Here is a 15,505-nt window from a genome sequence, read left to right on the forward strand (position 1 = left end):
CCCCTATAGGAGGCAGACTAATGCATTTCCTCACCCCTAGGGTACCCACGTCCTAATCCCAGGAACCTGTGCATATATTGTGTCACATGGCAAAAGGTAATTAAAGTTGCAGGTGGAAATAAATTTGCTGAGCAGTGGACCTTACCATAAGGAGGTTATTCTAGATTATCGGGATGGGCCTAATGTTATCACTAAAAAGTAGAAGAGAAATGCAGAAAGGGAAGTTAGAAGGATGCAGTGTGAGGATTCAGTCTGCCTTTTTGAATTTGGAAAAGGTGGTCTTGATCCAAGGTGTGAGGGGAACCTCAAGAAGCTGGAAGAGAAAAGGGAACAAATTCTCCCCTAAGGCCTTGTAGAAAAGAACTCAGTCCTGTCAAGCCCTTGATGTTGCCAGGGGAAACCTGTCAGACTTCTGATCTACAGAGCTGTCAGACACTAAATGTGTCTTGTTTTAAGTCACTCTTTGTAGTATTTGTTACGACAGCAGTAGAAAACCAACACGGTGCCCATCTTCTGAGGGTTACCCTCCTAGCTGTCTCATAGTCCAAGCAGACTGGGTGCAAATCGAGCACCTATGACCACAGACAACACTTAATTTTTAGACGGTGTATTTGGCCGAGGAAGAATATTTCCTGAGCCTCCATTACAGAAATGTTACGAGTGTGACAACCAGTCTACCGATAGGACTGCATACAGCTGTTGAGGCCAATTTTATAAAACCCCAAGCCAATTCCTTTCCAGGAAAAAAAAAATGTTAGCTTAACATATATCACATGAATCTATTTTATATACTTTGATAGTTTTCACAATAATTTTAAATTTTACTCAAATTGTGATAAACATCATACAGTTTTCCATTTTCTGCTTGACAACTTAGAGATAGGGTCCCTAGATCCATTGTTCGAAATGCTGTATATGTATATATAGATATATAGATAGATATAGATTTACATATTTAAATTATATGTATAATTTAGCCTTTTGAAGACAGGAAAAAAAGAGGCAACATTTGGGTTTAGTTTTAGAAATATATGGCTATATTCACTTATGAATTTGCCCTACTGAATTGTAATGTGCTTTTTCTTCCTTCCATCCTCTCACAAGAACATTCTTGCTTTGCTTGCCAGCATTTGAAGAGGAATGAAAGAATTAGTTCATAAGGTGTGAAGCAGTAGGAAATTCCTTCCTAAAGTTGTCATGTTATCTTTCTGTCCACCTGGCCTATGTTCTGACATGAGAGAGACCAGTTTAGTTTATTTAAAGCTTGAGCACATCAGTTCTTCAAGAGAAGGCTAAGAATCTAAAGGAAGTACTTCACTGCTTCACAGACAAGAAATTACTGTGACCTTGACTACATGTTTCATTAATAGTGAGATATTCTCATTTCAAGTGTCTTTTTATATTAAAGCAGCAGGTTGTGTTGAACGTGAAACCACGGAGAGAAAACGTGACATATTTAAGGATTGTCACTTTTCATTATTGTAACTATTGAGACTATTTGGTTTATTTCCAAAATGACAATGTGGTACGTATTAGAAACAGCAACCTAAAATGTGGCAAACATGTTTTAAAAAGGTTTACTTTTAAACTTTTTAAAAATATATTTTTCATCTATCAAATAAAGCACTGGCTTATGAGTAATTATTTTAATTTTTCTCATTTATCTGTCTCCTCTCCCTTAAAGAAGCACCGCTAACCAACTTCATAATGGATTAGTATATTGCTTCCTGCTGCATTAAAATGTGGCATGTGGCATGGAGTTGACAAATTTAAAATTCTTACAAAATGGGGATAATACAAGCAAGAGTCAACACACATAATTCTTACCATGAGAAGGCACTGTTTTAAGCATTGTTTATGTACTAATTCACTTAATTGTCACAAGAGGTCGGAATATCATGCTTGCATTTTACACAAGACAGGTGAAGTAACTTAACCAGAGTCACATAGTGGATCTGGTAAACATAACAATCTTGCTAATAGAGAAATTTTCTTTTTTGTGCTTTTACCAAAGCTTATATTAAAATTAGTTTAGCTCTTTGGTTGCAAATAACAGAATAAATTCAGGAAAGAAAAGGCAAAACAGTAAAAAATACATATATTTTAAGGGCATAGTAGCATCTCATGGAACACAAGGATAGGAGGTCCTGAAAAAGACATTGGAACCATGCAATAAGAAGCACTGAGAATCTTTATGTCCACCTTTCATTTCTTATCTTTCTCTTCTGCTGCTTTAGTCTGTCTTCTCTATAGACTAGTCTTTTCTGTTCCCTTATCTTCATGGTCCATAGAAGCTAGCCACCATAACTCTCATGACCTGTCTCTTCATTCCATGACCAATCCATATGAAGCTTGTCCTAATTATATATTCTTATGCTAAGAAATTATATTGGTCAAACTTGGCTTAGGTACCCATCTCTGTCAAAACAGTTCTACTGTTAATAACTTCATTTTGAAATACCTTGAATATAAGAAGTAGAAGAGAGGCAGTTGACTAGAAAATTCCGTAATTTAAGTAACTGGAATCTTCCAATGTAAACTAATATATTTTAATATGATAATGTATAAATTATATATTATTAATTCAAGCTCAACGAGAGGCTGATGATCTCTTTCTATGCAAATTATATGACTAGACAAAAGAACATCAAAACTAGAATAAGAAGCTGTTCTTTGGCTTCCAACTCCCCTCTAACAAACACACACAAAGGCTTTCCACAGAGAAACTCAATAATATGAAGAATATTTATATTGATTATATTAAATTGATATACACTTGATTGATACACATTTTTGTAATATAATTTGGAAAAAAATATCGCTAAGTGTGAACAAGCAATTCATTAAAATCCCATGATTCTTTATTCTCTGTTCTTTGGTTATATGGAAATTCTTGATTTTTTAAAAAAAGGAATTCCATTATTACATATATATGATAAAAAATAAGCAGGTGTAATTGGAACAGACAAGTTATGGTACTTCCTTCTACACAAGTATCATAAATATTTGAACAGTATCTTCCTGACTAGATACTGTTGGAAGCTTACTATGAAAGAACTAAATTCTGCTAAAACATAAATCTTATGGATTTGGGGGCTTGCAACACACTCTAGAAGACTCTCAGTGGCCAAAAATAGTACTAAGCTTATGGGAATGGTAGGGTTCTCTGTGGGGTGGAGGGATTAATTGTGTCAGTACCAGCAGGAGATAAGACCATGGCCATGGGATGGTCCCATGTCAGCAGAAGGAAATGAAAGTTCTCTCCGAGGGAAAGCATCATTAATTTAGGCACCAGGTTTCCACAGTCAAATATCACACACCCACACACACACACACACACACACACACACAATCACCACTAACAAGAATCTGTGGGACAAAAAAGCCACAACAGATTTAGACTCTCATGGACTTCAATGTTGACATTTCAAGAAATGAATATAAATTAACTTTAAACTCTATGAGGAGGAAAAGGTAGAATAATGAAAGTGAGCCAGCAACAAGTAAATAAGGGGGGGAAAAACCCACAAAGTACTATATGGATATGAAAAATAAGTAAAATGAAACAATACATTGTTTAACTGTAAACGTGATAAAATATAAATAAAAGGGCTTCCCTGGTGACGCAGTGGTTGAGAGTCTGCCTGCCGATGCAGGGGACACAGGTTCGTGCCCCGGTCCGGGAAGATCCCACATGCCGCGGAGCGGCTGGGCCCGTGAGCCATGGCCGCTGAGCCTGCGCATCCGGAGCCTGTGCTCCGCAACGGGCGAGGCAGCAACAGTGAGAGGCCTGCGTACCGCAAAAAAAGAAAGAAAGAAAAAAAAAATATATATATATATATAAAGGCCAAGGATGATAAGTTTAAAATTCAGGTTGTTATTACCTCTTGACTGGGAAGGAGGCTATCAGGGATTTGGAATCCTGAAAGAGGAAAGTGTTACATGGAGAGTGATAGGGTTCCTTGTAGTAAGTTGCTGTTCTTAAATTGTAGGTTCTCAGGTACTCTTTTATGCTTCAAAACGTATATGCATGCCACAAGTATTTGTATATATATCAAATATTTAAAAATAATAAATAAAACTCTTAAAAAGGAATATATTAATTATATAGGCTAATATAAAATTAAATACTGTTTTATAAACTAACTTTAAACTTTGTACTTTAGATTACACAGGAGCACAAGGTCTAAATGGGTATCTCCCGGGGAGCCATATATTCCTGAAGGTCCTGAAAATTTCTCTTTTTTCTTCTCCCACTCTTCCTCCTCCCTCTCCTCCTTCTCCTTGGTGGTTACCATGAGAAAAATTTAAATGTCTGCATTTACTTCAATTTTAACTTTAAACAATGTAGTATATTCTGCATTATTTCAACAGTTACCTTAGAGCTAAATAGTTAATTACAACTATAATGGCACCATTACAGAATGAATTCAGTGAGTGGATTTATTTTATGATTTGTTAAGTCAATGAATCATTTTACTTTTTAATGGTTTCAGGTTAATGAGAAAGAATGGAGGCCGAGGAAAAAATAAATAAAATATTCTTGCTAAGCCAAGGTCAAGGGATCTCATGGTATAATCATTTTAGAGTAGTTTGAATAATAACACTAAAATTGATTCCAGAATGGAATCATCACATATCTAAAACTAGAATAAGTATGTGGAATTCAAAAAACCCATGTTGGTGTGGCAAAATTGTTCTTGTATTTTAAGAGGTGATTTAGTTTCAGCAAAACATTATCTGCCACATTACATCAATTTATTATCTAATTCCTCAATATTTAATGTACTTTAAATTTAGTAATTTTTTGGTTTTGTAGTTGTGTAAATAGTATAATAGTTTCTTACTAGTTTCGTGTTTGTGTATACTTAATTGACTTTATGATTAAATAATTTGTCATCACTGAAAGACTTTTTTTAAAATTAAACGTATGAGTAGTTTAACATGGTTGAGATCACCAGATTAAATCTGGAAAAGCTCTGTTAATTTTCAAGAGTGGTGTATTTCTGTTGACTTCTCATTTCAAAATCTGAGGGACTCATAATTAATAGAATAAAAATGCCCAGCTCAAATCCCCATTATAACATACTAAAAGGAAATTAAGCCAATACTATTAGGTAGCGGGCAAGAAGCAAAACATGTTTTATGCTCCTACATTGAACATCGTATAATGTCACTTGTTAAATTTTTTATAAGAAAATTTGGAAGATGTTATATGAACTTCTCATTAGAAAGGTATTATAACTAGTTCTGTAAAATATGACTAATATTTTATATTCTTGCACAGCATTCCAGCTCACTGCATTTAGCCTGTCACATTCAAGATATTCACGTTTATTTTGATGAATTGATGAATGAATGAACAAATGAACAAATAAGTGAACAAATCCTGCAGGAATCTATTTTATATCTTCAACATCATTCTCTTTCAACAGAAGATGTATTCCAGGATACTAAGTGTCAGAAACTGATTGTCTCTTTTGGTCTATGGCCTGATTCTTTCATGCTTCCTTTAATCTCTTCCTGTTTTCTTGCTCACATGCTTCTTATAAGTGCATCTAGATATAATTAAGTATCTTAGATGCTTTCTGAAGCCAGTGTCATTTCACTATTATATAATAAAGACTTTAAGTAGAGCAGCTTAAGTTTGACTCTAATGTGCAGTAGATATGACATTCCAAAGATGAATCACCATTTGAAGAATCTACAAAGAAAATTTAAAATAATTAAAATAAGTTGATCTTAGTGTTTTGAATCCTCTCACCTCAAGTATATAAGGGATGAAGAGAAAGAAAGGAGAGAGGGTTTGGGGGCAGAAGATATTGGGAGGAAAATATTTTTGAATAAACATGTGATGTGATATTCTCTACCTCCCCTCCTCCAGGTAGGATGTGATATTCCTTCCCTCCCCTTCTCCCTCTCTCTGCTTAAACATTCATGTGGGGCGCAGGCTCTCACAGGGATCTATAGAAAGCTTGATACGTTACGCCTTCATTTGGGAGGCAGGGTGGACTAGGGTCTGACTCTCACCTTGGAACTCTTGCAAAAGAAAAAGGACTTAATAACTCTTCAGAGAGTGATGCTATTTTGGGGTCGACCTACATACACTCCCTGGATACGTCCTAACAATAGATGAATGCCTGTAGGGTTCTCTCCTAGCTGATATGAACTGCGTAGAGAGCAAGCCATCCTGACTTCTGTCCAAGAGCGCCACCTGGAGTCACGGAGGGAATGAAGCAGCAAGAAGCTGAAGATGCGTATTCAGAGCTCAGGAAAGAGTGGCAAAGGGCCACCTAGAACAAAGTCAAGAGAAAGGCAGGGGGGAGAGAGGTGGCCTGCAGAGAATGTCAGAAGAACTCAGAAAAGAAACCCTTGCAAAATATGTCAGGAAATTAGAGCTGAATGATGATTAAAGTAAGATCTTCCTTACCTTGAAAACAGCATCTAGAAAAGAGGGCAGGGAAGGAGTTGTTTGTGAGAGAAGTTTAGATGAATAAATAGAAAAGCCAACTATACCATTTTTAATCTTGAAGGCATCCAGCCTGAAAAAGGCTGGTGTTAATATAAAGTCCTAAAAGTACGCTATTAAATCAAAATTCCTCGTGGTGATGAATATCTTGGACTAAACATTCTAATTACTGAATTGTGTCTGTGAATAACAATTTAAAGTATCCCTAGAAGAAATTTTATCTAAGAGTGGGCAGGAGAACCCTGGTAATTACCACACTAGGTATATTTTAAAGGGGCAATGGGTGATCAAAGTAAATTTGCATTTTGGATACATCAGAAAGAGTTGTTCAACCTCCAGGTTACATAAGAAAATGTAAAACTTTTCTTAAAAAGCTAATTCAGTTCTCTAAACTGTCAAAATAAGGGGCTGTGTTCTTTGACAAGGTTGCATTTGGTTTTATTTCTATTTCCTCTATTTCTTTTGGATTTATTGCCCAAATCCTGTGTCTTGACCAAAGCTGAGAGTGAGGGCAAATATCACTATCACAAAAATTCTGTTTCTAAGAATAAATAGGAAATTTTAACAAACATTTGTTATTATCACAACTTAACTTTTAAACATTTTAACAGTTAAGTATTGAAAGCTTAATGTTATAGCAAAGAACAGCAACTTCCTCACTGTCACCTGCCAGATTCCTGTTGTAGACACTGCAATGCACTTTTGAAATATTAGACGCTCATTTTCAGCTAAGGTCAGGGAGAAGCAAGTTTTTTTTTTCTTTCCTCCTTTATAGTGAGTGTCTGAGGTTGTCTTATCTTTTCTTTAACTTATGGATTTGGAGATATCTTCCATGGTGAGATGCAGTTTAATTTAAGCAATCTGACAAGTTAAAACTTTATACACTGCTTGCAGAAGAGGCCATCTGAATACGTTTCCAAACAGAGTTAAGGCTGTCACTTTCAGTTGTTTGCTTTAAATTTCTTTTATATTTGCTCCACTTGCTGCTTTAAAAAATCATCTGAGGGGGCTTCCCTGGTGAGTGGTTGAGAGTCTGCCTGCCGATACAGGGGACAGGGGTTCGTGCCCCGGCCCAGGAAGATCCCACATGCCGCGGAGTGGCTGGGACCGCGAGCCATGGCCGCTGAGCCTGCGTGTCTGGAGCCTGTGCTCCGCAACGGGAGAGACCACAAGTGAGAGGCCCGCATACCGAAAAAAAAAAAAAAAAAAATCACCTGAGTGCTCAGTCATAGGTGTATAAATTTGGCAATGGTGCCATTTGTTTATCAAGAAAACAAAATCATCTGGATTTTCATCTGTGTTTCTGCTTTCATTGCACACCCATTAAATTTAACATCTTTGCTACAAGAGATATAGATGAGATCTTTACAGTAGGTCTCATGAAAGAAGTGCACATATTTTGGAGATATATCAATATCATATTTCATCAGCAGCTACCAGCAGTTGAATGACTTCTTGTATAAGTGTGCATCAGTTGTTATTGAGCTCTGCTGTGTTAGTATTGCTGTTTGCAAAGTAACATATTTAAGATTTCTATTGCTCAAGCAGCCTTTTCACACTGTAATAGCAGCTATTACATCTTGTTTGAACATTTTGTGTAAACATGACAAGATACTTACAAAATGTTTTCCATGTCATTAGGTTTACTTAGGGCTAAGGAATATGAGGAAGATAGATTGGTTACCAGCTGGCTTACAAACAGTATTTTTACTTTCTCTTTTGCTGTGATATAATTGTTTTATGAACACATAACTGCAGCATGTAAACAAAACAACATATATGCTTTTGATACTTGGATTTATCTTTATCATATTTATCTCATTGTGACAGGAAACTGATTTTCCATTCTATAAATTTTTTTTAATCATATTGCCATGTTGTTAGTTGAGTAACATCCTGAAATCTCTCATCAAGCAAGTAAACAGAAACTCAAGTTAATCGTAAATTGATGACACTTTCTACATAAAAATTCATTCTACATTTCATAATATCTGATGTGTTATACATTTAAATAGCACAGTTTATTATATAAATAACGTTAGGTGAGAATTTTTGTGCTACTGCAGTAATTTGAAGAAAATATCGTGGTAGCACAGGGGAACCAGGAACAAAAAATGCACTGGTGATGGAAAACTTTTGAGGGAGGAGATATTTTAGTTTGGTCAAAAAGAATTAGTAAGAGTTGTACAGACTAAAAGCTATAAAATGACTTGGCTCTGCCCTTCCTCCCTCTTTCCCTCCTTTTTTTCCCTTCATTCTTTTTATAAACTGTACCATTGGTTTGGGTTTTCCAAAGTTTCCAGATGTCTATGAATAACTAGGGATTATTCCTTCATGATAGGAGTATGTGTTATGAATGTCAGGCATAGTGTCTCAGAAAGAACATTGAGTATTCTCATTTCTTTTCGTGGACTGTTTGTAAAAGAATCGATTTAAAAAAAATTTACTATACATGGTTATTTATGTTTCACGATTAAAATGATCGTCTCTGGTGACTGTCAAATTGTGTCCAAATCCTGGTCTCACTACATATCAGTTACGTGATTTTATGCTGTTTTCATTTTGTTAACAGTGGAAAATAATGGCATTTACTTGATAGAGTTATTGTGAAGCTAGCCCTCGTCCCTGCTGTCGTGAAGAAGCAGGAGGCCAAGAAGGTGGTAAATCCCCTGTTCGAGGAAAGGCCCAAGAATTTTGTCACTGGGCAGGACTTCCAACCCCAAAGGCACTTCACCTATTTGTGAAATGGCCAAGCTGCATTGAACTGCAGTGGCAAAGGGCTGTCCTCTATAAGCAGTTGAAAGTGCCTCCTGCAGTTAACCAGTTCACCCAGTTAACCAACCCTTGGACAGCCAAACAGCTACAGAGCTGCTAAAGCTGGCCCACAAGTACATATCAGACAGAAAGCAAGAGATTGTTGACTCCACCTAAGAAAAAAGCTGCCAGCAAAGGGGATGTCCCCACGAAGAGGCCACCTGTTCTTCGAGCAGGGGTTCATACTGCCCCCACCTTGGTGGAGAACAAGAAGGCTCAACTGGTAGTGACTGCACATGATTTGGGTCCCGTTGGGCTGGTTATCTTCTTCCCCGTCCTGTATCTTAAAGTGGGCGTTTCCTACTGCGTTATCAAGGGGAAGGCCAGGCTGGGGCATCTAGTCCACAGCAAGACCTATCACCATCACCTTCACACAAGTTAACTGAGAAGACAAAGGATCTCTGGCTAAGCAGGTAGAAGCTATCAGGACCAGTTACAGTGACAGATATGATAAGGTCCGCTGTCACTGGGGGAGGCCATGTCCTGGATCTGAAATTGGTGGCTCGCACTGCCAAGCTGGAAAAGGCAAAAGGCAAGGAACTGGCCACCAAACTGGGCTTAATGTATACTGTTGAGTTTTCTGTACATAAAATACAAATTCTCCTTCAGCCAGTATTGATTGAGGAAAAAAAGAAAAAAAAAAACTAGCATAGAGTATTTCCATTAACACATATGGCTTACACATGTTAAAATAATCCATTGATTTCTTTTATACATTTATTTGTTTGTTTGTTTTTGGCTGCGTTGGGTCTTTGTTGCTGCGCGCGCGCTTTCTCTAGTTGCGGCGAGCAGGGGCTACTCTTTGTTGTGGTGTGTAGGCTTCTCATTGCGGTGACTTCTCTTGTTGCAGAGCACAGGTCTAGGTGCATGGGCTTCAGTAGTTGTGGCTCATGGGCTCTAGAGCACAGGCTCAGTAGTTGTGGTGCACTGGCTTAGTTGCTCCGTGGCATGTGGGATCTTCCCGGACCAGGGCTTGAACCCATGTCCCCTGCATTGGCAGGCAGATTCTTAACCACTGCGCCACCGGGGAAGTCCCAAAAAATAATCAATTGATAGCTAACTTTGGTGTATATGCTATTTTTGATATTCACTTCCCTGGTTCTTCATTTTAGATCAAGAATTATACCCTTCTCCTTTTTATCTTTCTCACATGTTCTTTTTTTTTTTTTTAAGACTTTAAAAAATAAATAAATTTATTTATTTAGTTTAGTTTTGGCTGTGTTGGGTCTTCATTGCTGCATGTGGGCTTTCTCTAGTTGCAGAGAGCAGGGGCTACTCTTCGTTGTGGTGCGCAGGTTTCTCTTGTTGTGGTGGCTTCTCTTGTGGAGCACCGGCTCTAGGCGCACAGGCTTCTGTAGTTGTGGCTCGTGGGCTCTAGAGCGCAGGCTCAGTAGTTGTGGCCCACGGGCAGTAGTTGCTCCATGACATGTGGGATCTTCCCGGACCAGGGCTCAAACCCATGTCCCCTGCATTGGCAGGCAGATTCCTAACCACTGTGCCACTAGGGAAGTCCTCTTACATATTCTTTACAAAAGCTTACACTGTGCTTTTCAATATCATTTCAAGAAAGTACTTATTTCTCAACAGTCGTTCAGTATGCAGAGATGCAGTAGACTCTTGACTCTAAACCTGTAATTTGTCTGCATTTTAAAAATACTAGAGGCTAATATTTTTCCTTTCAATAAAACCAATGTCACCTTGTTTTTCTGTAGAACCATTAAAAGGTCTCTATCAGCATCTTTACCAAAGATGCTTCCCTGTCCTTGTAATTCGTGCTTCAAATACTTTGCTGATTGTGCGTTCACTCAGATGATATTTTGAGTCCCATTTATAGTAGATCTTTGACTGTCCTTTAAACTAGGTGTAAATCTGTTTTGCCCCTAAACGTAAAACATTTGGGAAATGTTAATCCCAAGCATTCCTTGTCACTGTTCTCTTTCACACTTCCATTGCATTGTGCCTTTAGAAACGGGAAGAGTTGAATGTGCGTGTGTGTGTGTGTGTGTGTGTGTGTGTGTGTGTGTATACATATATATATATGATTGTAGAAAAATTAACTCTACAGGTTTTTAAGAAATTTATATTTAATGAGAAGGAGAAAGAAAGAGACAAAAAATTAGTTCAAGAAGCTCATACCATTACATGTCATGCTGTAGAGTGGTGATAAATGCTATGGGGATATAGGAAGCAGAGAGGACAATAAGTAATGACAGAGAGTTGCTATTTTTCGCTAGAACTGACAAAGTACTCCTCTCAGATAAAGTCACTTTTAAATAAAACCTTGATGAAAAGGAGGGGATAGCTATGTGACTGTTTGAGGCTCCAGCATTCCAGGTAGAGGGAACAACAAGTACAAGTCCTTGAGGTAGGAGCATGATTAGGAGAGTGTTCAAAACATATAAGGAGAGGGCTTCCCTGGTGGTGCAGTGGTTGAGAGTCTGCCTGCTGATGCAGAGGACACGGGTTCGTGCCCCGGTCCGGGAAGATCCCACATGCCGTGGAGCGGCTGGGCCCGTGAGCCATGGCCGCTGAGCCTGCGCGTCCGGAGCCTGTGCTCCGCAACGGGAGAGGCCACAACAGTGAGAGGCCCGTGTACCGCAAAAAAAAAAAAAAAGAAAGAAAAAAAAATACAAGGAGAATAATACGGCTGGAACTTAGTAACTAATAAAGATGATAGCAGTTTAAGTCTTAATGTCAGCCAGGGAGAGAAGGTGTGAGAGACAGTTCTTCCTGAATGTGTTGAATTGAGCACCTCTGCTTTTGACAAATGTGTGTATGTATATATAAAATAGGGGATTGGAATATGACACCCCAAAATATGCCCCTTATTTTGAGCTAAAAGCATTTGAAGTTCAACAGAGGGAAAAGAAGCTTTCCCAGAGTTTCCCTTACCTGACTAAACCTTTGAGATATGAGGATTGCCATATATACCCTCTCTTGGGAAGTTTCAAGACCACAGTGAAGAGGAAAAGTTGGCACTGAAATGGACCAGCATAAACATTACTCCATTAATTTCCCCCATATGTTTGCCTTCCCACAGTTTGCCACATTGGAAGCCTAAAGTCTTTTCTTTTGTCTGTCACTTCTATACACATTTATCGATAACATTCTAGATAAGCTAAATTTCTAACCATTCCTTTAAGTTACTCATCACTGAGTTTCTCCTGCAAGGATGCACACTACACACTCTAGTAAACTCCATTTGTTTTTCCTCTTGTTAATCTGTCTTTTGTCAGTCTAATTCACAGGGCCCCAGCCAGAGAAACTAGGAGGGTGGAGGAAAAAGTTTTTTTTTTTCCTTCTCTACATTTTTTACCATCTTTAAATGAAAACCATAGATTGCTTAACCAATGTATGCATAGTGTTTTTAAAGGTAATATACTATCCTAACAGTAATATGAAGGAAAAATAAAAATAAAGTAACCTATAAAAGTATGCATTTCAATACAAAGTCACAACTATACTTTATGACACAATAAAGCTGCTAGATGCTTGCCCTCATATGTAGAATTACTGTGACCCTTGCAGCTATGCCTGTAGTCTGTATTGGCAACTCAGCACTACAGACACTTTGGGTTACGGCTTTCTGATTGCTCAAAAAAGTGAACAATGCTTGCTTGGCAAAGTTTTGATGAAAACACAGTCCTAACTTCACCTGATTTGCATAATTTTTGTCTTCTCTGAATGGGAAAGTAATTTACATTTAAAGTGGTGTTTGGGTCTAAGCCAGACAATAAAAAATACTGAAACATGCAGGGCAATTCTTTGTTGTGTGGTATTGTCTTTGAATTTCAGAACTCCTGCTCTCTCGCCTTACCAAATACAGTGTGTCATAGTCAGTAGGATAAACAAAGCACTTTGAAAAATTTCCAAAATTCTCCCTTGCATCTTGAGAAAGATCTTAGTTTTAGTCTATTCTAAGTGTAATGGGAAACTGTTGTAGTCTTTTTTTTTTTTAACATCTTTATTAGAGTATAATTGCTTTACAATGCTGTGTTAGTTTCTGCTTTATAACAAAGTGAATCAGTTATACATATAGATATGTTCCCATATCTCTTCCCTCTTGCATCTCGCTCCCTCCCACCCTCCCTATCCCACCCCTCTAGGTGGTCACGAACCAATGAGCTGATCTCCCTGTGCTATGCAGCAGCTTCCCACTAGCTATCTATTTTACGTTTGGTAGTGTATATGTGTCCATGCCACTCTTTCACTTTGTCACAGCTTACCCTTCCCCCTCCCCATATCCTCAAGTCCACGTTCTAGTAGGTCGGTGTCTTTATTCCCATCTTACCCCTAGGATCTTCATGACCTTTTTTTCTTTTTTCTTAGATTCCATATATATATGTTAGCATACGGTATTTGTTTTTCTCTTTCTGACTTACTTCACTCTGTATGACAGACTGTAGGTCCATCTACCTCACTACAAATAACTCAATTTCATTTATTTTTATGGCTGAGTAATATTCCATTGTATATATGTGCCACAAGCAATCTTTAGAATGAAAAATGGAGCTGGAGGAATCAGGCTCCCTGACTTCAGACTATACTACAAAGCTACAGTAATGAAGACAGTATGGTACTGGCACAAAAACAGAAATATAGATCAATGGAACAGGATAGAAAGCCCAGAGATAAACCCACGCATATATGGTCACCTTATCTTTGATAAAGGCGGCAAGAATATACAGTGGAGAAAAGACAGCCTCTTCAATAAGTGGTGCTGGGAAAACTGGACAGGTACATGTAAAAGTATGAAATTAGAACACTCCCTAACACCGTACACAAAAATAAACTCAAAATGGATTAAAGACCTAAATGTAAGGCCAGACACTATCAAACCTTTAGAGGAAAACATAGGCAGAATACTCTATGACATAAATCACAGCAAGATCCTTTTTGACCCACCTCCTAAAGAAATGGAAATAAAAACAAAAATAAACAAATGGGACCTAATGAAACTTCAAAGCTTTTGCACAGCAAAGGAAACCATAAACCAGACCAAAAGACAACCCTCAGAATGGGAGAAAATATTTGTAAATGAAGCAACTGACAAAGGATTAATCTCCAAGATTTACAATCAGCTCATGCAGCTCAATAACAAAAAAACAAACAACACAATCCAAAAATGGGCAGAAGACCTAAATAGACATTTCTCCAAAGAAGATACACAGATTGCCAACAAACACATAAAGGAATGCTCAACATCATTAATCATTAGAGAAATGCAAATGAAAACTACAATGAGATATCATCTCACACCGGTCAGAATGGCCATCATCAAAAAATCTACAAACAGTAAATGCTGGAGAGGGTGTGGAGAAAAGGGACCCCTCTTGCACTGTTGGTAGCTATGTAAATTGATACAGTCACTGTGGAGAACAGTATGGAGGCTTCTTAAAAAAATAAAAATAAAACTACCATACGACCCAGCAATCCCACTACTGGGCATATACCCTGAGAAAACCATAATTCAAAAAGAGTCAAGTACCAAAATGTTCATTGCAGCTCTATTTACAATAGCCAGGACATGGAAGCAACCTAAGTGTCCATCAACAGATGAATGTTGTAGTCTTTTGAAGAAAAATGACATGAGCAGATTTATATTTTAAATGAATCATTCTGTTGATTAAATGTTAAACTTTAGGACATGAGAATTAAAAATCACAAACAAATGGAATATTTTATATACTTTTTGTTTGTTTGTTTTGTTTTTCTTTTTATTTTACCATCAATATTTCAGAATAAGTATTTTAGGGAAAATGCTGAATTCATTTAAAACAAAAACATTTTACCAATTGTTCTGTTTATAATACCTAGTTATCAAATTTAAATATTATTGTAGGGAACTTCAGTTTGACAAAGTTCAAGGATGGGGACAGTTAGGAAAACAGTCCAAAACTGCAGATTTGGAATTGATATTCTTGAGTTCTAATAGTGTCTGTATTATTAACTGCTATGTGAAAGTGGGCAGCAGCTTCTCCACACTTACACATATAAATCTAAAATTGTGTTCTACCTCTTAATGACCCCACATTATAATTATCAGTATATTTGGGAGGTAAGTAATTTCCTTTTTCATTGCAAGAAAATACATAATCCAGCAATGAACCAAAATAATGGGGATCATTTTGGCTTAAAAATGACTTTCTGTTTATCCTTCTCTCTCTGACTGCTTATATCTCCTGATACAAGCTTTTCCACACCATAATTCATCCTGACCAG

General features: G+C 37.4%; 1 pseudogene; it reads left to right on the forward strand.

Annotated features, from left to right (window-relative positions):
• The first annotated feature begins 232 nt into the window (after positions 1-232).
• LOC101290020 (60S ribosomal protein L7a-like) lies at positions 233-9,931 on the forward strand (annotated as a pseudogene).
• Positions 9,932-15,505: the final 5,574 nt, after the last annotated feature.

The sequence above is a fragment of the Orcinus orca genome, chromosome 3 (assembly GCF_937001465.1).
Source record: "Orcinus orca chromosome 3, mOrcOrc1.1, whole genome shotgun sequence".
NCBI lineage: Eukaryota > Metazoa > Chordata > Mammalia > Artiodactyla > Delphinidae > Orcinus > Orcinus orca.